Source organism: Plectrocnemia conspersa, unplaced genomic scaffold, assembly GCF_051122295.1.
Source record: "Plectrocnemia conspersa isolate PC_06_02 unplaced genomic scaffold, ASM5112229v1 ptg000009l, whole genome shotgun sequence".
NCBI lineage: Eukaryota > Metazoa > Arthropoda > Insecta > Trichoptera > Polycentropodidae > Plectrocnemia > Plectrocnemia conspersa.
In genome coordinates this window covers 27,991,410-28,017,750 of record NW_028277173.1, presented here as the reverse complement: position 1 = coordinate 28,017,750, position 26,341 = coordinate 27,991,410, and the positions used below count along the sequence as shown (strand labels likewise).

The window sequence follows — 26,341 nt, the reverse complement described above, 5'->3', positions numbered from 1 at the left end:
TAGAAATTTAAATATGCTATTTATGTATAGTTTATTTATTTATTGTGGGATTATTAGCCAAAAAAATAAAATAAAAACATTATTATTTTATATAAATTTATATATAATATTTTACAAAGGGGAACTAATAATTATTTAGTTATATAAAATAAAATTGAAATAAAGGAAATATAGAATAGGAATGAATCATGTTATTTTGTGTTTATTTAATTAAGATCAATCTTACGCTTCTCTATAAGGAAATAAAATTAAATATAACCATGAGTCAAATAGACAAATTGTTTATTATCGGTGCTCTTTGAGTCTGTTTTTGCGGTTTTCGTTTGATGCTTAGATCACTAAACATCTTAAGTAACTAAACAGCACTTCTAATTTATAAGGATCCGATTTATATTTAGGAATGTTTAGTTAAAATACGATTTACTCTTACTCATAAAATAATGTGTACACATAGTCTCTTCCACGGCGATTTTCTTTGATGAAACCGATTGAAATTTGGAATAGAATTTATTTAGCAATCTACCGAAAAAATTACCGCCTTCTTTATTTTTTTAAACTGACACTTTTATAAAATCATGTTAATACACGCAGTGACGAATTTATTAGCTCTATGTAAGTTTGCAAAAAAAAAACTTTTTTTTGGACACGATTTATTTATAATTCGGATAATTATTATATGTAATAATGTATTTTTGTTATTATAAGAAAATAAAAAATCTGTTAAAAAAATCTTTATTAATATTTTTAATTATTTAAAGTAAAAATATACAATTAAAAACATACTATATATCAATTTAAGTTGCTCATGAGAGTACAATACAGATTAGAGTTATTTGCTCATGAGAGTGGGGTGCAGATTAAAATAAAACTTCAAAAATTGTATTGCTCTATAAGTGCAAGATGTAATAAAAAAATATACTGTAACTCTATATTTGATGGTGAATCTGGCTTTTTTTTTGGTTGCTCATGATGCAGAACAAATAAGAATAAAACTTCATCCTTTATTATTACGTAAAACATCTTGTTTTGAACATTGCTTTTAAGATGCAAAATTTAATAGTAAAATTAATGGTTAACGACAGATTTGAAGGAGAATCTGGCTTTTTGTTTCTTGAATGAAATATGAATTTCGATAAAGTATGTAAAATATATATTACTATTCTGAATGATGCACTTTTGTATTTGTTATTATTGATGAGTACAAGACTTACCAAGGGTTAAAATTTAGGTTAAGGCTTCGTTGTTTATTATGATGTTAAACATCTTAAATTATTTTTTTGGTCGTTTCACTGTTATATATAGTTGATATTTCTCATAACCCTTTTGAACGCCAGCGACTTTCTAGTGAGTCACCTGTTATTTCTCTTTCTAAAAATAAATATAAAATACTTAGGTTACTGATATTTAAAACTAGTACAATAATCTTTGTTAGAGTCGCTAGCGTTTAAGTGGTTAAGATGCAAGATATATTAAAAAAAAATTTAACGGTGCAGTAAAAATTAGGATAAAACTTTGTGGTTTATTATTATGTAAAACAACTTATGTCACTAATTCTAATATAGCACTGTTATCTATTGTTCATATTGATATATTTCTATTGATACGAGATCTAATAGAAAAATAATAGTCAGACAGTTGTTTTAATGTAAAAAACAGTTTTTTAAGGTTGCTCGATTGGTATTTGTTTGATATGAAAAATACGTATAAAAGTTTTTTTTATTATATGTTTTCAAAAATCTTATAGAATATGTATTTTATAAAATATACGAATATATTTCAAATCGGTTTTTCTGGTATTTCTATAAATAGTGGCATACTTTTTGATTGCATTTAGAAACAGTTTCCCTTGATTTTTAATACTATATATTTAAAAATATTTTACTACTATTTTTTTATGTTAATATTCGTAACGATGAACTCAATAAAAATATCTACATCATTAATAGTTTTATTGCTTAAGCACATTGTATAAAAAAGAGCTTTTGCTATCGATAAAGTAACTGAAATCAAAATGCGTACAAATTTTAAGTTTGATATAATATAGTAATATAGCAAATTAAAATTGCGCACAGCAAAAATTCTGATCATAGATGATCAATATACACATATATGTACATATATTTAAGAATACGTCATTACATATAAAATAACAATATCTGTACATAAATATAACAGATGTTATTATGATTTTAATTTAAAAATATCACATTTTAAAAACATTTTACAATTAAATTAGTGATTTGAATTGGTCTTATATCCTATAATTTCACAAATATTCACTTAAAAATGAGGAAAAATATAAAACAGTTGGAATTAAAAGTAAAATGTTTTTGACAATCAAGCAATCACTTATGTTTAGAATTTTCGCTGTGCGCAATTTTAGTTTACGCAATAATCCGTTAATTGTGAACTTCATAGGTTTCACTTGTGATTTCTTGTAGAAATATTATATAGAAAAATAATTGAACAGCTAGATTTAATAAATATAATTAAGTAATCAATACGACTTGATCAAAACTATATTTCCTTCTTGACGTCACAGTTAGGTAAATATAAAAATATTTTTTTTAAACTATTTCTACAATTTTAAATGCTTTTCTGGTTTGTGAATACATAATTAATACTCGTTAGTACCTAGCAAAATATTACACTGTATATTTAAGAATACGTCAACACATATAAAAAATAACGTCTGTATTTATAATATATGTTATTATGATTATAATTTTAAAATATCACATTTTAAAAATATTTTACAATTAAATTAGTAAATACATTGGTATGATACACTTAAATTTCCTAGATTTACACAAATTTTCACTTTAAAATAGGGAAAATATAAAGCAGTTGGAATTAAAAGTAAAATATATTTGACAATCAAGCAATCGCTTATGTTCAGAACTTTTGCAGTGTGTATGTGTAATTTTCGTTTGCGCAATAATCCGTAAGGTTTCACTAATGCTTTTTTATGGAAATAGTATATGAACAACTGGATTTATTAAATATAATCAAATAATCAATACAACTTAAGCAAAATTAGATCCCTTCTTGCCGTCACAGTAACTAGAATATCTAAAATAAATTTTCTACTAATAATTTTCAATACTTCTTCGGTTCAAGGATACATAATTAATACTCGTAAGTACTTAAAAAAATATTATACTAAAAATAAGTTTCCATATTGAATTGTTGTGTTACAGATAATGTAGCCCTCAAGTACTGAAGTAAAAAAGTTTCTTCGTGATTTTTTTTAAACCATTTTCCACATTAAAACTTTCGTAAAATAGTAATATCAGTATTTTTAAGCGAAAGATATGATAATTAAAAAAAATACACCTTAAACATATGTAGTTTAAACGTCATGAAAGATTTTATCATCCGAAAATTAGTTATAGGTTTTTTTTATTACATTTCGGTCTTTAGCACTCAAAAGCTTTTGTAGAATTCCTATTTTTAGATTATTAATCTAAAGATATAATCTGTTTTTTAATATATATTGCTTAGTGGAGCATTTAAAAGTAGACCATATAGTTCAAAAACTTTGTCCATAGAATATTGATGATGTTTGTTTTAATCATCTTATGGTAGTCTCTTTGCTTTGAATGATTTGGTCCAATCTCGATCTTGAGTTGTTGAGATGTTTAGCTATATATATAATTAAATTCTGCTCTCTCTGGATATGTAGTATGTAGAGAGGGGAGCGCTTAAAAGTAGTCTCATATTGCCTAAATATTCCGTTGTTTGAAAATTGGCGAAGTGTATTGTCAAAGAATTTTTGTTGGAGTCGATGTAATTAAATCAGTAATATTTTAATTCAATACTTGATACAGATATGATCTGCTTTTCAGTGTTCTTTATATGTAAGTAGTGGGCCGTTAAAAGTAGCCTCATATCATGAAAAATTTCATTAACTAAAAAAGAGTCACAGTTACAAAGTTTGTTTGTATCGCCTTTTTAGTCGTTTTGGCGATCTTTTTCATTCGGAGACTTGGTCCCAGCCCCGTCCCGAGTTGTGCTGTAACGCGCGCCGCTGCCTTAGTATTTCTGGCCCGGCGGGTGTTGTCAAGTGGGGCCGCCTCGGTCTGGGCCGGCCTCAGTCTCGGCTCGGTGGCCGGTCGCGTCGTTCGTCCCAGCCGGTTACACTTCTTCCGCCGACTGACATGTGTGACGTGAACGAACACGCAACGTGAACTTTCCAAAACAAAACTTTTCGATTGAAAATAAAAACAAATCTAAAAAGTGTCAACGAGTGCAAAGACGGCAGGCTGATTGATCAAGGATCGATCCAGGATCGAATTGATCAGTGACGAGTAAGTAGATACGTGACCAGATACATCAAATGTACACCCTTGTTTCGAATAGGGATGTGTATGAAATTAGGGGGCGTGTGCGGAAAATATCGACACGTGGACGATGACGTTTGCATGTCAACTTAAAATCTAGGACTCTTAAAGGGCTTAAAATCAATTCAACATGTAAAATAAAACCGAATATATTTTATCATGATTCATCTTATACATATTTAGATCGCTGAATTTTAGGTAAAAATTAAATAACTTAAAAAGCAGCGAAGTAATTAATTTAATTTTAATTAAAATATATTTTTATAAATCTTTACGGAAAAAAAAAATTTGTTTTAACTTTTATTATAATTATTTTTTTGTTGTTAAATAGTTTTATACACATTTTAAGGTAGAAATAAATTTCATACTAATATCTAAAATAACGAAACGTCTCAGATGTAATATGCAAATCGCGATAATTAATCGTGGCGGTTGGAACGAAATTAGCAATTAGCTCAAAAGTAGGTCTAAACAATCGTATTTTACATTATATTTTGGTTCTATAATTAAAAAAAATAGTCTACGACAGAAAGTCAATCTTTTTGGCGCCAAAGTTGAACAAAAAATAAATTGCTCTTATTAATAAAATATAATGTAATAATTATATGCCGATTTTTGCTATGATGAAATCTACCAAAAAATGTTAAGTCTATTGAAATTGTCACTCCAAAAAAATGGCAGTAGTTTCATGCATATTTAGATACAGTCAATTAGTAAAGCTTTTAAATTAAGTTTGGTTTAAAGAAGCTAAATAAAAAATATACGACGTATAATAATTTTTTCTAATATATTACTTTCAATCAAATTCTTCAAGATATGTAATTAATTTATAAAGCAGTTATTTGTAATATACGTATTATATTGATAATCAAAATAAATAAATTTTAAATTTGTATATAAGATGGGCCATACATATGAGCAGTTTGAAATAAATTATTTAAAAAAAAACTATAAGTCTTATCAATTTAAAAAAAAAGAATAATAAAGTTTACATTCAAGAAAATCATGTCTTAAAAATCACGTTATTCAGGTGTGCATTATCGCGTTGCAAACTTTGTTCAAATCTAGTCCTTAAATTTGCGTTAACTAGCTTGCACATTGCCATTTGTTCTCGAATACTGTCGTTGCTGGTTTGTTATTGTAAACCTGACTCTTTAAATATCTCCAGAGAAAAAAATCAGGACTCCTGGGAATCCATGTATTATCACTTTGACGCTTAAAGAGTCTTCGCAAATTTGAGATCCAGATTTGAACAATGTTTGCAACGTAATGATGCACACCTAAATAATGTAATTTTTAAGACAAGATTTTCCTGAATGTTTACTTTGATATTAATTTTAAAAAAGGTGGTTTGATTAATAGAATTTTTTAATAATTTATTCCGCTCATATTTATGGCCTACATACATGTCATATTTATTTTATTTAGTTTCTTTCAACGAAATTTAATTTGAAAGCTTCACTAATATGCATGAAACTACTGCCATTTTACTTTGAAGTGACAAACCTCACATTTTTATGGCCCACCCTGTATAAAATTTGAAAATTTATTTATTTTAATATTAATTATTATGAATTAAAAAAATCGATTAAATTAATAGTTTTTTTTTAAATTAATTATTTAAAACCGCTCATTTTTATGGCCCCCTTGTGTGATAAAATACTAGTTTAAAAATTTATTGTTACACCCAAGAGTATTTTATGTAAGTTTTTGCTTGTTTTAAATAAAAAAATAATGTATTTAACATAGCAATTAAATTGCATTCGACTTGAATATTATTTTATATACTTATATTTGTAAACTATTGAAAAAAGGCCTAATTTTTTTTTGAAAAATGTGGGACCATTTTAATAAGCAAGAAAACTATATACTATATTTTTTTGATGAAACTAATATTTAAGTTTGATTTAGCTTATAGATAAAATTAATCAATTTATGAAAAACACGTGCAATGTTTGCAACGCGATGGTGCACGCCTGGAAAATGTTATTCTTAAAATATGATTTTCCTAAATGTTTATTTAAATATCAATTAAAAAAAAATTGTTAAGATTTTGAGTTTTTTTTTAAATTGTTTATTTCAAATCGCTCATTTTTATGGCCTACACTGTATAAAATTTTAAAATTTATCTATTTTAATATGAATTATTATGAGTTAAAAAAATCGATAAAATTTGTAGTTTTTTTTTTAATAATTTATTCCAAACCATTCATTTTTATGGCTCACCCTGTGTAATAAAATGCTAGTTTAAAAATTGATTGTTATAACCAAAGGTATTTTATGTAAGTTTTTTCATGTTTTAAATTAAAAAGTAATGTATTTGACATAGCAATTAAATTGCATTAGACTTAAATAATTTTATTTGTATACTTATATTTATAAACTATTGAAAATAAGCCTAATTTATTTAAAAAAAAAATTGTTTCCAATTTAATAAACAATCAAACTATTGTTATATATTTGCTGGTACTCGATAAAAAGCGGTATTTGGGGGTACAATATGTAACACTATATACAGTATTTTTTGATTATGATTATAGTTAAAATTAATCAATTTATGAAAAACATGCTATGATGACTCAGACTCTCATTTAAGTATGCTCTATTTTATGTTGATAAAAAATGGTTCAATTCCTAATCAAAACTGCGTAAAAAAAGTTAGGTTTTTGTTGATATTAAAAAAGTTATATCCCATATTTAGTTAAGCTTGGAAAATTGTGAGATTGTCATATGTATTTTATCTACTTTTTTGACAATACTCAGACAAATAATATTATATATCTGCATTTTTAAAAGTCCTACTTAGCTCATATTATTAAAAATATATTTTAGTCCTTCGAGAATCTAAGATCAGAAACACTGCTTGTTTCTCCTCATTTAGGTCATCAAATTTAAGAAGAATCTTCACAAAAATTAAAAATTTGATTAGAATCACCCACATCTTATGTTGTTATATCACACAAACGTCTCAGACATTGTCTTTTCGGCCTCGAGTTCGACGTTTTACGACTGCACTAATCGCCATTGTCCGCCGCTTTTGCGCAACGGCCGTTATAATTAGCCTTATAATTATTTCTTAACTGCTAATTATGACCGGGTGTATGTGTGTATGTTATGCGTCATAGTGCTGCGGCACGACGACGACGCAGTTGTTGCCACGTCGGACATTAGTCGTTAATGACTACTAATTTTAATTAGTATTTGACATTCGCGCTAATTATCCCGAGCCACTCTGTAGCCGTCGTCTCTGCAGCGTCGTGCCAATAATACGCCGACGCTTGTAAATCCCGCAAGCCAGGGGTCGCCAACCGGCGGCGAAGGGAGGCGATTAAATGCGGCACCTTCCTACCCTACCTATGGAGAGAGAGTGAAGGAAAGAAGAGAGATTTAAAAGGCGGTATCGTTGATGGGATTGTTCTACTCCAAAAACCACCCTCGGATTAGACGACTTTAAACGTTGGAGCGAGGGGGGGAGGTGTGTTATTTTAACAGATTTGTTACAGGTGATAGGCGACTTACTTTGTAATAGTTACAGTTAAATAACATTGGTAATACTAGGACATTTTACAGCACATAGTTTATAGGGAGATATAGGATTAAGATAGATATATGATTCGTTGTTTTTTATTATGCAATCATCGGTAAAGACAAGATTGACATAATCCATAATATAATGCACAGAACAATGTTGCTTTAACAGATTTTTCACAGGTGATACATGACTTACTTTGTAATATTACCAGTTAAATAGCATTAGTCGTAATATGGTATTTTTAAGGGATATAAGTTAAAGATAGACATCTATTTATTTTAGAAATTTATCATAAAGATCAGAATGACATAAGATAAAATATAATATAATGGAAGAAATCACTGAAGCTGTTTATTGTTACATCGTTGTAACACAACTATTTTAAGCTCGTGTCATATTATACACTACATTTACGAAATACATTTAAAAATAAATAAAAATTATTGTTATATTATATTAACATATATAATAATTGCAGCATCGCCTTAATCACAATGAAAAAATTTAATTCGCAGATTAGATTCGATTAGTATTATTAATATTTCGTTTAGATTTTAACTAATAATTATTTTTAATGTATTAAAAAATGTAGTAATTTCAATTATAAAAATAATATAATTGACTGCTACTAATATATATTTGTGATGCTGCAAATACTTTGTTATTTAAAAAGTCAAATATATAAGCTTAAGTGAAATTAAGTCAAATATGTAAACTTTTTTCATGTCTTGTAAAAAGACATTTCGCCGAAAAATATTTTCCGTGTTTTTATTTTCTCAGAAGCTTTTGTGTAATCCACATTCGAAACGTAAAGCAATGGATACAAACTATTTCTTAAAATAGTCTAATATTGCGCAATAATATAAAGTATTTTTTATTGACTTCTAATAGTCATATAAATTATATTGCTCTTGTCAAATCAATATTTTGAGATTTTAAGCTATAAATATACACATATTTACTCTCTCTACAAAGTACTTAAAGCACTTAAAAATAGCCTCATATTTAGCAAAATATTTTTTTATCGTCTTATAGAAATATTTTGAATACAAATGCTTTTATCGAATCAAATAAAGTAAAAACTTCGTTCTAAAAACATTGATGAAGTTTATTTTTATGGTCTTTTGTTGATCTTTTAAATTCAAATGCTTTTGGAAAATCACCATTTAAAGTTATTAAGCTATAGATACAAACAAATTTTCACTATCTCTATAAATTTAATATAGTGTTCTTAAAAGTAGCTTCATGTTGCGTAAAAACTTTGTCTTAAAAATATTTATAAAGTTTATTCTTATCGTCTATTTGTGCTCTTTAAATTATAGTGTTTATGTGTTTATTTGTAAAAACAAGCTGTTTCTTACTTTCTCTGAAAATTACTTATTAATGGTGCACCTAAAAGTAGCCTCGTATTGCGTAAAAACTTTTATTGTTTTATGCAAAATAAATATCTTACTGTTATTAAATATTATTTGCTGGTGCAAGTATAAAAATATATAAAGCTGCTATATTTATTTCGTGTATTCATAAAAAATAATAAACGTAGAAAATTTAATATGCATTATAGAAAATAATATTAAAATGTACATATTATTCAATATTAGTAAAGTATTTAAAACATTGGTTTTTATATGTCGATTTATATTATTTATATATATAAAATCATGTGCTGTAAATTTATATTATTTACGTAATTGATCTTACAACAGTTTTCATTATATTGTATTTAAGAAAAAATAGCTTTTAAATTTCTTAAATAAATAATTGTATTAAATTTCCTTTTTTTTTTAATAAATATATGAATAATTTAGTTTATTGATAATTCTGGTAAATTTTAATGCCTCAGATTTTTGTCATCATATTTTCATATCATAAAATACTTAACATCTTCGTCAATCGAAATATTTATTTTCAAACGATTTTTATTTGGTAAATATTGTTTATAAAAATTGCATCTATATAATCTTAACATTACAATCTATTAGTATTATACAATATTTAAGTTTGTTTTATAGTTTTATAGAATTCATCAAATTAATTATAATCATGATTAAATTCTAATAAAATTAATAAATCACTTTAGGTGTATTTATACTACAATGTAATATAAAATACGCGACTTTTTCTTCGTTATTCATAAGATATACATATATTCATTGTATAGTATTTTTTTTAAAAGCTCTTGAACTACTTTCGTAAAAAATATTCCAATTGATATGTTACTTACAATTGTCTATTTTTTAATCGACATTTTTTATTGGTAGAAAATATTCTATTTGTAAAGTAAATTAAAAAATGAAATATCTTGATATTCATTAAAGTAGCTAAGTGTGATTTGAGCGATATAAAAATTAGTTTTTCAGGTTCAGAAAATCAGATAAATTATTAGCATTCATTTTAATAAATTTAGTTAATTACTAAAGGTACCTATTCATATTTTAATTTATCATAGAATATATGAGTTTTTCTTTGTCGATTGTAAAATATGTGTTGTATAACTATTTGAATAGATATTTTTCAGAAAACCTCTTTAGTTTTTTCTTGGTAAAAAATATTACATTTATTTTTAAGTTACTAATAAAAGTATATATAATCTTCATATATAAACATTTTATAAACATAATTTTTTTATGTGTAAAAAATACACCAGTTAAATTATTATCATCAATTAATTCTGATAAATTTAGTGAGCCGCAAAAGGTATATTTTAATTCGAATGTATTATAAAAAACGTGAAATTCCAATGAATATTTTTCTTTATATATCGTAGGATATGCTTTTAAAATATCCTTTATTTATAAAATATATATATATTTTAAAAAAAATATCTTAAATATTATTTCATCAATATTTTTAAATTATTAAGTGACTTATAAAAACTTTTTTAATATCTACACAAACTAGTAGCTTAGCGCAAATAAAAAATGGTATTTTAATTTCAAATATCTTAAATAAATTATTATTAATAATAAATTTAAAAATTTAGTTGAAATTTAATTTATCATTAAATGCACGACATTCCAAATATTTATTTTATTATTCTAAGAAAAAAATATCTTATTGCTTTTATTTATTATATAGTTATTGTTTTAGTAAAGCTCTATAATTGTTGTTGGTATATAATTGATATGTATTTCATATAACTATATAATTTTTAATATATTTAAATTGTAGTAGTTTAGCGCAATTTAAGCAATTTAAATTAGTTTCTTAATTTTACAAAAGCTCCAAATAAATATGATGATTGAACCACCAAATGTTTTATTTTATTCTAAGGTGTTCTTTGTTGATCATAGGATCTGCTCCCACAATATCCTTTATTTTTTAAATAGTTATATGGTTAAAAAAGCTCTTAAATTATTTTTTATTACTGCAACATTGATTTTTAATTTGTATACATTTTGCATATAGCATTATTTAAATATTGTAGATTTTTCTTATATATCTCTAGCCTTTTGTAATTGCTCTTAAAATTTTATAGGATATTTTTATTTTCATATTTTTACTAATTGTGTTTATACATTTTGCATCTTTTGTGAATGTATTACTAAAGCATTTATAATTTTTTAAAAATGTTTTTAAAAACGTTAACCGATAAGTTTATTTATAAACAAAATGTGTATTTTTATGGTTTCTTCTTATTTTATATTCAATATCTTATTTTTAACTCTCATAATATTAGCTTATGTGTCCATCGTTTTAACGCATTTAAACAAGATAAATTTTATTTTTCTTTGTGAAGAATCGCTAAAATCTTTCAAAGAGATTAGTGTTTAATTTATATATAAAAACAATAATCAATTACATTTGATCGAAAACAACTATTGCCATAATTAGTTTTTTGTTATTTTTAACATAACGTTTGTCGATAAATGCTGCTTTAACTCTTTAACATTTTTTATATAAAAATCGTTGCATTACATAATAATAAATCTATGTATATTATAAATCTGTCATTAACGATGACAGGGTTTGCAGAAATGTATCAAAATAACCATACAGTATTCTTACTACTTTAAAGAGTTTTTATATAATAATAAAATATATACATATAATGTTTTTCTTACCGAAGGTGAAGATTTTAAGTATTGAAAGTGGATCCTTTATTTATGATAATATTTTAAATTAAGTTTGTAAAGTATAGTTTAAATCTATTGTTAACGTAAAAATATTTTACTTATAATAAAGCATTCTAAAGCTCTATACAATTCAAAATTAAGTTTAGAATTTATTTTTAAAGGCAATATCTAAAATAATTAAAGTTAAATGCTATCTACATTTAGTTTATTAAATGTTTATTATGGACAAATTAATTTCGTGTTATTTTAATATACTTTATATGATCACTCAATCGATTTATAGATTAAATACAAAATATTAAATAAACTTTACTCATTAACCGAAGAATGTTGATTATAATACTTGGGCTGGGAAGAATTCAAATAATTTACTTAAGTTTCGTATCGGCTATTGGACGGCAGCGGTTCAAGGGATGTTTTCGATTCTCGATGGTTATTTGCACCTGATCAGAAATTTAATTCGTAGGTAGTAAAAATTGAAAATTCAGACCTTACAGTAGTGCAAAACTTCACCGGCACGTTCGTCCATCTATCAATTACTGCAAAAGTTCGCGGCTAGTATTTATCCGTCGAGTTTGAAGGTTTGACGTGTTTGATTGAACTTTAATTCGCGGCTAATGCAGATAATTTCGCAGCAGGGCGAAAATATGAACGGAAAGTTCGATGCTTTGTAGTGGGTGGGTTGGGTGGAAAAAGAAGAAGGAAATAAAATTCGGATTTATTGTTTAACGTCATAAGCGCTGAGTAACTTTCGAGACTTCTCAACCGAATAATTCAGTTATTTGATTCTAAAAATTGCATTGGAATAATTGATGAAGTCAATAAATTGAAGTGCTTTGATTATGATTTCCTGATACTTTATTATATAGTCTTATTTTAATAATCTACATTTAATTTTTAATTAAAAATACATTTATACACGTATGTTACAATTTCAGTTCTTTGTCTAGATATCAAAAAATCTAGGATCGAATACCTAAAATTTTAAATCAATAGATTTTATTGAATCTATATTATATTTAGTAGCACATGTCAATAGAAAATATTTTTTTTTAAATTAAATTATTCAATAAATTAATAATATCCATTATTATCTTCTTACTAAATCAACCAAAATATAATACGATTTATAATTAAAGTTTTTTTTATTTTTTTTATTTGTACATATTATACATATATGTTTTATTAAAACTAGTACATTGTTATTAATTAACTGCAGAAAGCACAGCTAGAGACGTGGGCGTATCTCGTGTTAACCGCTTCGGTTAAATTTAACTGCAAGGTTAGCGAAAACTGTCGGCACGCGTGCCTATTCTATCCGAATCGAATACACATACACATTCAAATAATACATCCCAGTCATTTGGTTGATATTGTGGAATCTTGGAAAGGTATTTCACGAATCAAGCGGATCCATTTTGGTACGATCAGTTTTGGTATTCAGCAAATGGCAGTACTTATACTTATAGAACCTATCCTACTATACGGGCAGATCATTTATGTTCCAGAATCAACCTAATTAATAGTAGAAACATGATTTTGCATAGTTCATATGAATTAAGATAAGCTAATAGTAAATACATGTGTCTGCTTTGAATTTTGGCTCATTATTGGTATTTTTTTTAATAGTATATATAGATTTATATTATATAATATATATGGTAAAGTATATATTTGTTATATTGGTGGTAATCCCGCCCCTTCCGGCCGCCAGTCATGGTCGGCAATCTGTGTATAATATCTAAAAATATGCCAGTTTATTATTCAATCGATCGATGATTTATGCGGACAAGCTTTTTTAATGAATAACAAGATTATCTTGTATTAATAATTTTAATTAAAAACACAGGACCTTATTTTTTAATATTCGTTCTCACATAAATCATACGAGATTTAATGTAATTTATTCTGGCAGTGATTTAAATAGGAGTTTTAAACAATTCAATTTGTTGATATAAAAATAATACGAAGTACAAAAGTTAATATTTTTAAAGCATGTTAAATTATTGCCCATGTAATATTTTCTGAAAAAAAAGGAAATTTTAGTACAATAAGTAATTTAAATACCAATGTTTTGAATAGTTTTTTTATAGTTATTTTAGAATTTAAAGGTCTTTTCCACAATTTGTTCAGAAATAAAGTTTAGTTGGCAGCATTTTATCAAATTATTTCATCGGTCAGCTTATGTTGATCATTCATTCATTGTTTTATGCATATTTGAGAAAACCGAAATTTTTACCAATAAGTGATGTATTTTTATTGCTTTTAAAAAGGGTCGAAATGCTAATCTTAATTGCTTTATCACACATTTACTATAGATAAGATTTTTAAACCATTGAATACTAAAAATATTATGCTTAAAAAATATGCTTATTTGTGAATAGTAGTTTTTATTAAATTTATTAAAATAATATATTTTAAGCTTTAAAAATAATCTTATACTTTTTCAATAACACTATACAAGATTCTGATTACTATTTTTTATCATATTAACATACATTTTTTTGTAAAATTGTATCAAATGTAAAAAGGAGTAGTAATACGACCATATTTGTTTCTTCAACTGCGAAATAAACTAAAAGGTTTTAACCGAAAGTCTATAGCAAAGATTGTTATTTATGTCATAATAATATTAATATATTAGAATTATCAATTTTTTTCTGCAAAATTTATCGTTTATTTTAGATTATTTTAAATAGTACAAAAAATTGTTTTAAATTAAATTTAAGTAACATATTACGTATTTATTCACTTTAAGCCAACATTTAACTATAAATTATGATTTTTTAATATGAAAAGGTGTCACTAAAAATGTGGCAAATTCTTTATTAGTTTTAACAATTATATTTATGTAGACTGTAGATAGTATAATACAGATTGTCAATTATATAGTTATTACTTATATTAAAAAGTTATAAATTAAGTATATATATGATTTACATATTTTTGGTGTATTTGATAACTATCGTAGTTTCAATTAGATTTTTATTGAACTTTTCTGAAACATTGATCACGTAATAATTTTTTTATATAAAAAAATTCGTTAGCTAGTCTTAACAACCATCTTGTTTTAAAATGCCGGCTATTGTAAAAATACCTAAAATCAATATTAGCTCTGAATAAACATATTTTATAAAATATTTTTAACCGAAACAAATATTTCTCAATTACCCTAACTTATTTTTTTTAAATAGCAGTTATTTAAAACATCAAAGAAATTGTTACTTCATAAAAATTATTATTGTAAAGATGTAAAAAATATTTTATCTATATCATATAAAATTTATTAAATTCATATTTAAATACAGGATTTTCCTTTCAAAGTGCTAGCTATTTTTATAATCCATAAAACTGTAACTGTGATGAAATAAGTCTAAATAACAAATTAAAATAAATTTAAAACATGGTAATTATTACGCTTTAATATTTTAACACACAGAAATCGTAAAAAATTCACACAAAATGTACACTTTTTTGTACGATTTCATCCCACGAAGTTATGATACTTTAAGTTTTTAAATTTGCTACCATTTTGCAAAAAAAATATTTTTTTTTTCACACCAAATATTATGGGGGTACTTAAGAATTCTATATGATAACAAAAATGCAATTTTTTGTCATTAAAACAAAGGAATTAAGAGCGTTGACTATATTGCAAGTCTCATAGCTTGTTTTGAAGCAAAAAACCATTTTTTTATTTTTCATTTCTATTTTGAAAAAAAATCATATTTTTTTCATACTAATTATTATGCTAAAATGAATTTTAGAGCTCGGTTATTAACTATAAAAATATTTTGTTTATTACTTTTACAGTTTTTTAAAAACAAAGATCTTGCTTAAAAATGGCAGCTATTCCAAAATAAATAAATTTATAACTTCGTTAGAATATTTTGGAACATGATAATAAATATAAAACTATTTGATAAGAATTTTAAAACACATGAATTTTAGATACATTAAAATAGCGGCTATTAAAAAAAATAAGGAGAATTGCAGTTTTCGTTAAAAAAATCGTACAAAGGCAAATTGTCGAAAGTATTTTATGCTGTTTAATTAAAAGAAAACATATATTTATTAAAACAAATACTTACACATTTGTATGCTTATAAATTTTATTTTATTAATGCAATAAAAGTCTAATCCTATTTCCAAATGGTGGCTATTGAAAAATCAAAAAATCTATGTTGTTTTTAAAATCATAATAAAAAATGTTAATAGGCAAAAAACATATATTTAAATAAAATAAATATCGTGAAATACTTTTACACATTTTTAGATACAAAAATCATGCTTTAAAATACCGGCTTCTCCAAAAATTATCAAAAATTTTTGCTACAAAAATCATAAAAAAACCGGCATTAAAAAAAATACATAACATATTTGTTATCTTATTTTAGAATAGCAGTGAAATCTTATCTTGTATCTTATTTCAAAATAGCGGCTATTAAAAATATATATATCGATATAAAAAATCATATATTTAACTTAAATAATATCTAATAATAAAAAAGCAGCTGTATTTCAGCTACGTTAATCAAAACAATGTAAGTTAAAGAAAGCAATTTAATAATTATATAATTTCATTGATATACAATTCATGTTTTAAATTTATGTTTTATGAATAAAGGTAAACATAAGATTCACAATGCATATAATTTTAAATTCCCATTGATTTTATGTCTTAATTATAACTAAAATTTTTAAAAACAAACTAATTTTTCTTCATATTAAGATTATATTCAACATTAATACCTATATTTTAGTTTAAATTTGATTGATTTATCGCTTTCTTACGCATTTAATACCGTCATTATTTATATGAGAAAAAATATTTAAAATCATTGTTCGAGATAATTATATCTATGTTAATTGGCTACGGATACATCATTAGATTAAAATGAGATAAGGTAATGAAACCACCCAAAATTTAAAAGATATGTAAGTGATAATGAAAGTATGTGAAATCTCTCAATCGAAACGATCAATTGACACGATCTCTAAAAAGTACAAATTGGCTAACTTTACATTTAGATAAAGCATCTATGTTTCTACTATTATAAAAAATATTTAAAAATATCCAGAGAAGCTTTAAAAAAAAAAAAAAATTATGTTGTAAATGTTGACAAATTTAACGCAAAAGCAACGAGTGACTGCAATGCAATAATTAAAAAATAAATACAATAATCACCAACCACAACAGTAAGAGATAAGATTTCTTCGTTCACCGGTAAAAAAAAATAATTTCTGTTAAATAAAACATCACCTGTCAACGGTTATTTGTTTATAATTACATACTGGCCGTTAATAGATTAGCCGCTTATTTTTTTCCGACGTATACGTACGAAATCATATTTTTTTTGGAAAATTTCTACTCTACAATATACAAGTAATAACAAATGGTTCTCGCAACGTCCTACCATCCGCCCACATGCTTAAAATTTCCGACATACTTCACACTCGGCACTAAACTGTCATCGGAAGCTACCGCCCCGGAATTTACGAACCAAAACACTAATTATATTTCCATTGCACAAATGTATGTGAGAATTCCCGAATTAAAGGGGGAAAGACTTATGTATGTACGGGTAATACGTCATATGTATGTTTGTAGAGTTAACGACCGTGTCTTCGACGTTGGAGAAGAGTTACGAGCGAAGATCGCGAGATCTCTAGATCTTTAGCTCTATCGCCCATTATACACATCTCTAAAAAAGATATAAATCGTGAGTTGAGGGAAAAGTTGTAAAAAGTATAATATATTATGTCGAACGAACGTATTACGTTTACAACTTTGATACTTTTATAAATCACCGTTGATACATCAATAATGTATCTTATCTCTATATTAGTAGTCTGAAAATATGAAAATAAGCACTGCATTAAAAGGTATCCAATAAATTAAAAATATATAGAAATATACTATATGACGTATAAGACCAATATTTGAATACAAGCAAAGATAATTTGTAAAACGGTTTCTTTATGTGTTTATGGATGATTACCATCTTAACGTCAAGTAAATGTCAACAATCAGTGAATGAATGAAGTTGTAACACCTTTTTCATTCATCTCGCAGAAAAATTGCGCATAATAATAACTCAGGCATTTTATGTGATACGTTTTTCGATTCATTTTCGTTTATAATTTTATTAAAAATATGTTTTAATAGAATGAAAATTTAAATAAAAAATATATAAAAATTGCTTTGAGTGAGTGGCCAAAAATTTCCTTGCAGCTTCCTAACGGTTCTTTATTTAAACGTGACTAAGAAAAACATTAGCTTTCTTACGGATGATTTCATCCCTTAAATCTGACTTATACCCTAAAATGCTTTTCTTTGTGTATGGTAGGATTCCAAAAGAAATATTGATTTTAAAGTTTTAAAACAAGGTAAAACAGTAATGGCAGGTGTATAGTAAACTTTTAACCAGATTGAGTGAAAAGGCAGATAAATATTATGTAACCTAACACACTTCTTGATTATCTCATGATAAAATCTGCATCCTTGGTTGGTAAGATTTTATTGCTGCGTTCATATTCACTGCCCTTCCGACTATTACCTATTTCTTTAAATGCATATTTTTTATGGAAAAAATATTTAAATATCTAGAAGTAAAATCAGCTTTTTTTAATTTTTTTAATTACAAAACTGAAAATTATTACCAAAAAATTCATTAAAAAAAAATAAGATGATTAAAATATTTTATATACCTAGAAAAAATCGAAAATACTGAAAAATGTTTTATTGATAAAAACGTCATTACTTCTAGGCCCCTTTAATATATATAAGTGTATGTACAATGTACATACCCTTGATTAATATAATATATGTAATTATATAACTTGATATATATTATATAACGCTTACAGTCCTTAAAAGTTTGACCATTACTAGTATAAGTTGTTTACGTCTTTTAAAATATTTTATATATATCATTTCTGTAATCAAATACTTTAATCTATTATTTTAGTAAAAGTACTTAAAAATAATAAATAATTTAAAAACAATAGAAAAATAGTTGAGGGACAAAATACTCAAATCCAATGTCAGATTAATTCTTATGAATGCTTTTGTGGCAATAACATTACGATATTTATATAGTTGATATTATGACAAATTTAAGAGTAATTATACGGTAACAATTTAATCATTTTATTAACTACAATATAATATATATTTATTAAAAAATATTTTAAACAAGTTATATTGCTTCATTGTGTAATGATATAACACATGCAATGAAGCATACATACAACATTACAAAAGTTGCAAAATATGGCAATTATAAAAGTAATAAATATTTTTTTTATGAAATATAAGTTAGTATTTAAATAATTCGCAAAAAATAAAATTTTCTAGATTTTCTGAAATTGATATGAAACCTATTTTTGATTTTTTAATACATATATAGGTGTAATATTTAAATGATATGTTTTTTTACAGATCACCAAACTTGTGAGGAGTATCGTGCGTTTAAAAAAACACCGAGTCGGAGTTACAGTTAAATTTGAGATAACGTTTAGTTAAAAACTAAGAGTATTTAAAAATCCGGTAAAAATTACCGGCAAACTGTTCTACCCCCGTTTCAAAACGGCCACTCTGCACAGAGACCTGCTCTTTGCTAACACTTCTGGTGAGTTTTATGTATTTTTATTTTACTAGATTAATTTGGTATTGTACTGATAATCATTGAGCTGAAAATAATCATAAAATTTTAAATAATCATTATGATACTAACAAAATAAAGACGATTTAGATCAAAAATAAATTTAATAACTATTTTGCAAAAAAAATTATATATGCTATTTATTTTTATTTTGATCGAAACAATAATTGAGCGTACTGTGAAATTTAACCTGAATTAGTCAGACGATTGAAACATTACTTAAAATGAAAATAAAAAATATGCACATAAAGTAATGAGAATTCCGGTTGTTTTACAATCGGTCGCAGCAGCGTACCGTGTCGGTCGTTACGTTGCGGAAAGTATCGATCGAAATTATATTATTAATCGTTAATCTCCAACACTTTGCCTCATAACTTAATGGTTATCGCATGATAATTTATAATATAATGAAACAGTGAAATCAGTGTGCATTCCATTCCGGTGATTTGTTATTTGGCCATCGAACGGAAAATGATCAGCGCCGAATAATTAGTTTTGCATTATAAAATATGTATTGTTTTTTTTAAATTTAACATATTCTTTATGAAAGAGCAACGATTGCGAATTGTACATTTTTTTAATTTTTTTAATTGCGCGTATCGAAGTTTTGATTTCAAATTTAAATTTTAAATGAGTCGTAACCGATTTCGATGGTTTAGAGAGCTATTAATCGGTTCGATAATCTTTTTAATTTTTTTAATAATGATGGGTGTATTTTTTCTTCAATCTGAAGCGCGTCATTGCATTGAAGCCTGTATGTGGGTCGAGTGGATATTGTGTCCCTTGCTGAAACTTTTAATAAAGCACTTACAAAGACAATTTACGTGTTTTGTTACGTGTGTTTAAAATTAAAATTACATTTTTGAAACAAACATTTATCGATTCACTAAAATTGTAAAAATAAAATAAACTCTTGTATAATTTTAAAATAATAATAATAAACATTTTATTTTATTACAAATTGAGAGATTCATTAATTTCATTATTTTATGTTCAAAAATATAAAACTAAGAATTTAAGTTTGTATAAATAAAATAAATAACTTAATATTTGAATCACTGAATTTATATAATAGTTTTAGCAAAGTTTTAACTGAGTTTCTTTGCGTTTTTTTTTCTAAAAAACATAAAAAATGAATATAATTATTTGCAATAATTGAATCTAAAAAAATGAAAATAATTATTTGCAATAATTGAATCAACTAATAAACTCTGAAAGTATTTATTATAATAATTACATTTGTACAAAGCAGCATTGGACATATTACAAAAATACTTTCATCATCAAGTCGACCATTAGCGTATTTTTTTTAGTACAGTCAGCAATGATGTAAAAGAGTTTTTTGCTTCCATCATAGAAGTCTCGGGTCCTAACTTTTTATTGACATATGTATAACCCACGTATTTTCAGTTAATGATTCATAAAAAAACAATAGCGCACCAGTGTTTAAATTTATAAAGTTCTATTCATTAAATTTAACGCTACTTTATCTTGCTTTTATTTGACACAGTAATAATTTATAAATTAATCAAAGTAACGGTTTCTTCTTTTGTATACATTTACAAATCAATGCCAATTTATAGTTGCGAGCTGTAAAGTGCCATAAAGAGTCGCGATTGCATCCGTTATTCTTAACCGTTGCGGCCAGAACGCCAGCGCTCGAAACGCTTTTTTTATATATAATTATATATGTGCAGAACAGAAAATAAAATAACAAAACATCATATAAAAATATCTATATTAATAATAATACTAATAATAATTGCAAGTACTTGAATGAAAACAAATCAATACTATCCGATAGATTGTTATACGTTATATGATCCAACACATAATATTCACATACTTGAAAGGTTGAGGCTATGTTTTTTTAATAAATATTGAACCTTTCAAACCATTGGAGTCCCGCAGGGATATATGCTTGGATCATACCTATTCATTTTATATATTATTACCATTTAATTTTTTTTTAAATACTGATTTATGTCATAGCTAGTTCTTATGGTCTAAATTAATTGCATTTACTTCACAAACTACTTAAATTTTAATAATATTTTTTAAATACACAGATTATTCTTGACTTGACCTCTTAAAAGTGAACAAAGAATTATAATATGTAAAGTTCCTGCTATATTTTATACACATAATACTCTCATACTTTAAAGATTGTAGCTATGTTTTTTTTTTATATAATGAACCATTGATACTGTTGGAGTCTCGCAGGGTTATTTTCTTGGATCGTACCTATTCATTTTATCAAATAATGATATTTCTATTTAAAAAATACTGATTTTATATCATAGCTAGTTCTTACGGTAAGCTTAAATTTACTAAACATATCACGGAACTCAGATCCAAATGTATAGCTGCCATTGCGGCCCTAAAACCGATATTTACCATTAAAAGCGCATTAAAAAAAATAAGACTTACTATATTAGACTAAGAATATAGCGCGCTTGCTAGGTGTGGAGTAACATTAGTAAAAAGATCTGAACTTTAAATAATTAAAAATGAAGCGATAAAATAGTATATACCAAACCTTTTTAATGATACTAAACTCTTTTCCAATACCAAAAATTTTAGAACATTGAATTAATTAATCATACAAAACGAATTATTAAAAAATATAGTACCGAGACCTTATTAATTCATTAATATTCAGAATAAGTGACTATGATGATAAGACCAAACTTAAATTTGAGTGTAAATATAAAATGCCAAAACACACATTGTTTCAAAGGTATACATTTATTTATTTAGTAGCTCCAGCTAAGCTCAATAATTTAAATAATAAATTTAAGTATTCTTTATTTTATTTTGAAAAAGTTTTTTATTACAATTAGTTTTATTTCATATTTCTGATTTGTGTGAAGTCCAGTTTGTAATATTTAAATAATTAATAGGCTACTAAACAAATTTGGCACATATTTCAAACACACTTCAAGAACAATGCAGCTGCAATTCTATGGCACGTCACGTGGACTTTAGTGAAAACGGCATTGTTGGCAACCGAATAAAACATTTGCTTAAATGTTCATTAGACTTGTATCATCACTTTACAAATATAAGTAGTAGTCTTATCACTTCACATACTAAAAATGTAGAATCCAACCAGTTGTTCTTAAACTTATTACATTTTGAAATGAAGAAAATATTTAAAATTAGTTTTATAAAAAAATATTTATCACAGCGTTTTTTTTGTTGTAAATTTCGAACCCCTAAAATCAGGGGTCGGCCAGGGGTGTACTTTGGCCGTTCGGCCGCAGAGTTCATCGCGCTGCCGTATAATTATCATTACAGGAATTCTTTCATATTTGATGAAGGTGATGGGTGTGCGCGGTGGTGGTAAAAAGGCCAACGTAACAAATTACCGCGGCCGCCATTTATAAAAATCTAAATTACACGAACATAAATTAGTGAGAAGGAAAGAGTGAGATGTAATTATGGAGAGCCGCATTAATATTTATGTCCCTAATTATAAGACCTTTGAATAATACCTAACGAACGCTGAGTGGACGCGCGGGGTCGCAAACCCGAGACCGACGAGCTAGATTCGGATTATCGTCAATCTAGTTTTACGTCTTGCTTATTGCTTCTTGTTAAATCATAATTAAATTGGAAATCTTGGTAATTCATGCTAAACAACATCAAATAAAAGTTTATTAATGTTTAAAAATATTTTTTAACCCTTTAAACGCCAGCGACTAATTAGTGAGTCATTTATTATTTCTCTTCACGCATCAGTATTTTAAAAAAATTTGGTTCACGGACAAACAATGCTAAAAATAATAATTTGTAAATAATTAATTTGTTTAAAAAAATATCAACAAGTCACTTGCGTTTAAGTGCTTAAGGAGTAATTTTATTAAGAATATCATTAGCGGCGGGAGGTGACGGGTGGCAATTAGAAACAGATTGAGCCGATGTAGTAGTGTTTTTATTAAATTATTGAACTACATGGTGCTTATAAAAATAATAGGGCGCGGGCCCGCAAAGGCGCAAGAGCGCGCCAGAGGTTGCCAGTCGAGAGAATATGTCATGTCAGTGTCACCAGAGTGCCGCCAAATTTTGGCCATGACAAAATCTTTATTGTATAGAATGCTTTAAAAAGTTAAATTAGGGCTACTTGCAAGTGCATCACTATAAATACTATATATTAATTTCTGTATTGTATTTACAATTAAATATACATTTATTTTGTAATTTAAATGCCACTTAAAAATTTATAAAAATTAAAAATATTTTTGTTAGTAATCCAGATTTTTACCACAAAGAAAGAATAGCTTTATTTATGATTAAAATTACACATTGCTCTTAACTAGCAAATGTATTGATTGACATCTAAAAAACACATATTTTATTCAAATATATGTTTTTCAAATATCGATTTATTTCAAATTTAAATCAGTATTTCATCAATGATATATAACATATTAAAAAAAAAAATAATACAAGGTTTTTATTTATAGATTAATATTATGGCTTTTTATTTTAAAAAAAGGAAAAATTTCGATTTAAAAATCACTAGTAAAGATAATTGCTTAGCATTCCAGTGATGTATTATAAACTATATGTATTTTTAATTAATTCATTTTATATTTTTCAATAGTGGAATTTTAGCTCTGTATTATAACGCATAAATTATACTTGATAAGTTGGTATGGGTTAAATTATTTTTTCAAGAAAAACTTTTTTATTGTAATCATGTTCATTTTTGTGCTAATTGAGAGTAACATAAAAATGTATAATTATCACATTTGAATAATGCTTGGGCTACTTTTAACTGCGCTTTTAATAACATTAAGAAAAATTATATTTTGAACTATATTTTTTAATATCAATAAATATATAATAGTAATAAAAAATATTTTTTTAATCATATTATTTTTTAAGTGAAATTTTGTAATTTTCATATTTGGAGTCTTAAACGTTTAACAGTATAAACGTTTAGTTTTTTTTCGGTTCGACTTAAATATTATTTAAATATCTTTATGGGTCAACCTATAATTAATTTCCAATCTACATATAACATTAAGCAACGTCTTTAATTCTGCGTAGCATAAATATTTTTAACTAAATATATGATTACGGTCGATAACGTTCAATAATACGCCTACGTTTGTAATAATTTTAATATGTAATAGTAATATCGTTGCACAACCTTCAACAAGTTATAAAGCGCAACGTCGGTATACCCCAATGGTTATTAATGATGTAATTATATTGACTACTGTAACATTAAATCCATGCTTCATAGAATATTTGAAGAATTATTACTTTCACAATATTCATGCATATGTATATGGACGAAATAAAGAACAGATGGCTCCAAAACCGACAGTTGAGCGTCTCGGCTCGTCCGAGCTAATAAATTAAAATACGTAATTATATCAAATCCTTTTAGTATCCGAGTTCGAAAGTCGAAACGCTGCCAAAGCGGTCCACGCTAACAATCCGAGCGCGCCACACATACAATGACGTTAAACTCGAGCGATTCCAATGTGACCGTTCGATAAATCCCGATCGAATAACTCTTCCGGAATACGCGAGACAGGTAAGAATTACGCCGAAAAAAGCCCCATAAATCCACGTTGTGCTCTGTAACAATTTTCGAGAGCCTTACGTCCGAAACCGACAATTATAATGGCTGAATGTAAATAAAAATAGACTGTTTAGGGTTAAAGGTTGAGACGTGTGTGTATTGTAAGTAAGAATAGGCACTGTCTAAAATTATATAAATAGTTTTCTCCTGCCACACACATTGTTATACGAGTGACAATCGCTGTTGTGTCTTTAATATTATTATTATGAAGTTTATTTGAAAGAGAAGCTTGTTGAATGTTGTATAAGTTCGATTGTATAGTTGACTTCATTACTATGAGTTGTGTGGCACGTATTCATTAGCTGGCGCTACGTCATACTATTTTTAATATTTGAAATAATAATTTAAATATGTGTATATATTAAAAAATATAATATATATAATATTTAAGAACACACTGTGATACAAAACTAGCCTAGCACTATAAAGTTTCTCCGAATAAAATAAAAATATAAGTATCTACTGTAAAACGTGAGTTTAAACCCGCAAATAATCTTAAATATGATATAGTTGAACATATTTTATAGTAAAAACTAATCAACTACCACTTTATAAAGCTGACTTAGACATATAAGACTAACAGTTAAATTAATTACTTGGTTGTCCTTTTTTTAAATAAATATTTTCTTTATCTTTGTGACAAACTATTCTTATGTAATGTAACCTGTTATTATAAGTCATATTTTTATAAGTTAAATGCATAAATAATGTAAAATTTAAATGTTTCGAACGTATTCAAAAGTGCGGTGCATTATATGCTGTAATTAAGCTCATAATGTTGATGTTGTAAATTTACCGGTCGGTACAAAGTTGTACAAAAAAAAACTATAAATATTCATCAGCGTATCAAGATTCACCCTAGAATAATTTTATCGATCATTTAACACCCCACCGAAAGCGACGTTAATTAGCAACATTAATAATAAAAATATTGTTTATGACGTATAATTAAGATTATTCTGAAATTACACTTTAATCTCCGAGCGTATTTTTTATATTAAAAGATATAATCTATATTTTTAGATTTAGATTAACATAGGATTTACTTAAATTACATAAACAGTTTAACATTTAAAATTGTATTTTTATTTCATTTTATTTAAAAAAATGTATATTCTTAT

The 26,341-nt window shown here is 25.8% G+C and overlaps 1 protein-coding gene across 4 annotated transcripts in view; it reads left to right on the top strand.

Annotated features, from left to right (window-relative positions):
- The first annotated feature begins 4,094 nt into the window (after positions 1–4,094).
- The window catches only part of pdm3 (POU-domain protein pdm3), a 257,264-nt gene continuing 235,017 nt past the window's right edge, over positions 4,095–26,341 (top strand). For 3 of the 4 annotated variants that reach the window (XM_088192304.1, XM_088192300.1, XM_088192299.1), the window contains exons 1-2: positions 4,096–4,310; positions 19,396–19,585. The gene's annotated coding sequence lies outside the window, so the exon portion shown is untranslated. Of the gene's footprint in view, positions 4,311–19,395; positions 19,586–26,341 lie in introns of all 4 variants that reach the window. The other variant, XM_088192301.1, reaches the window with a different exon arrangement.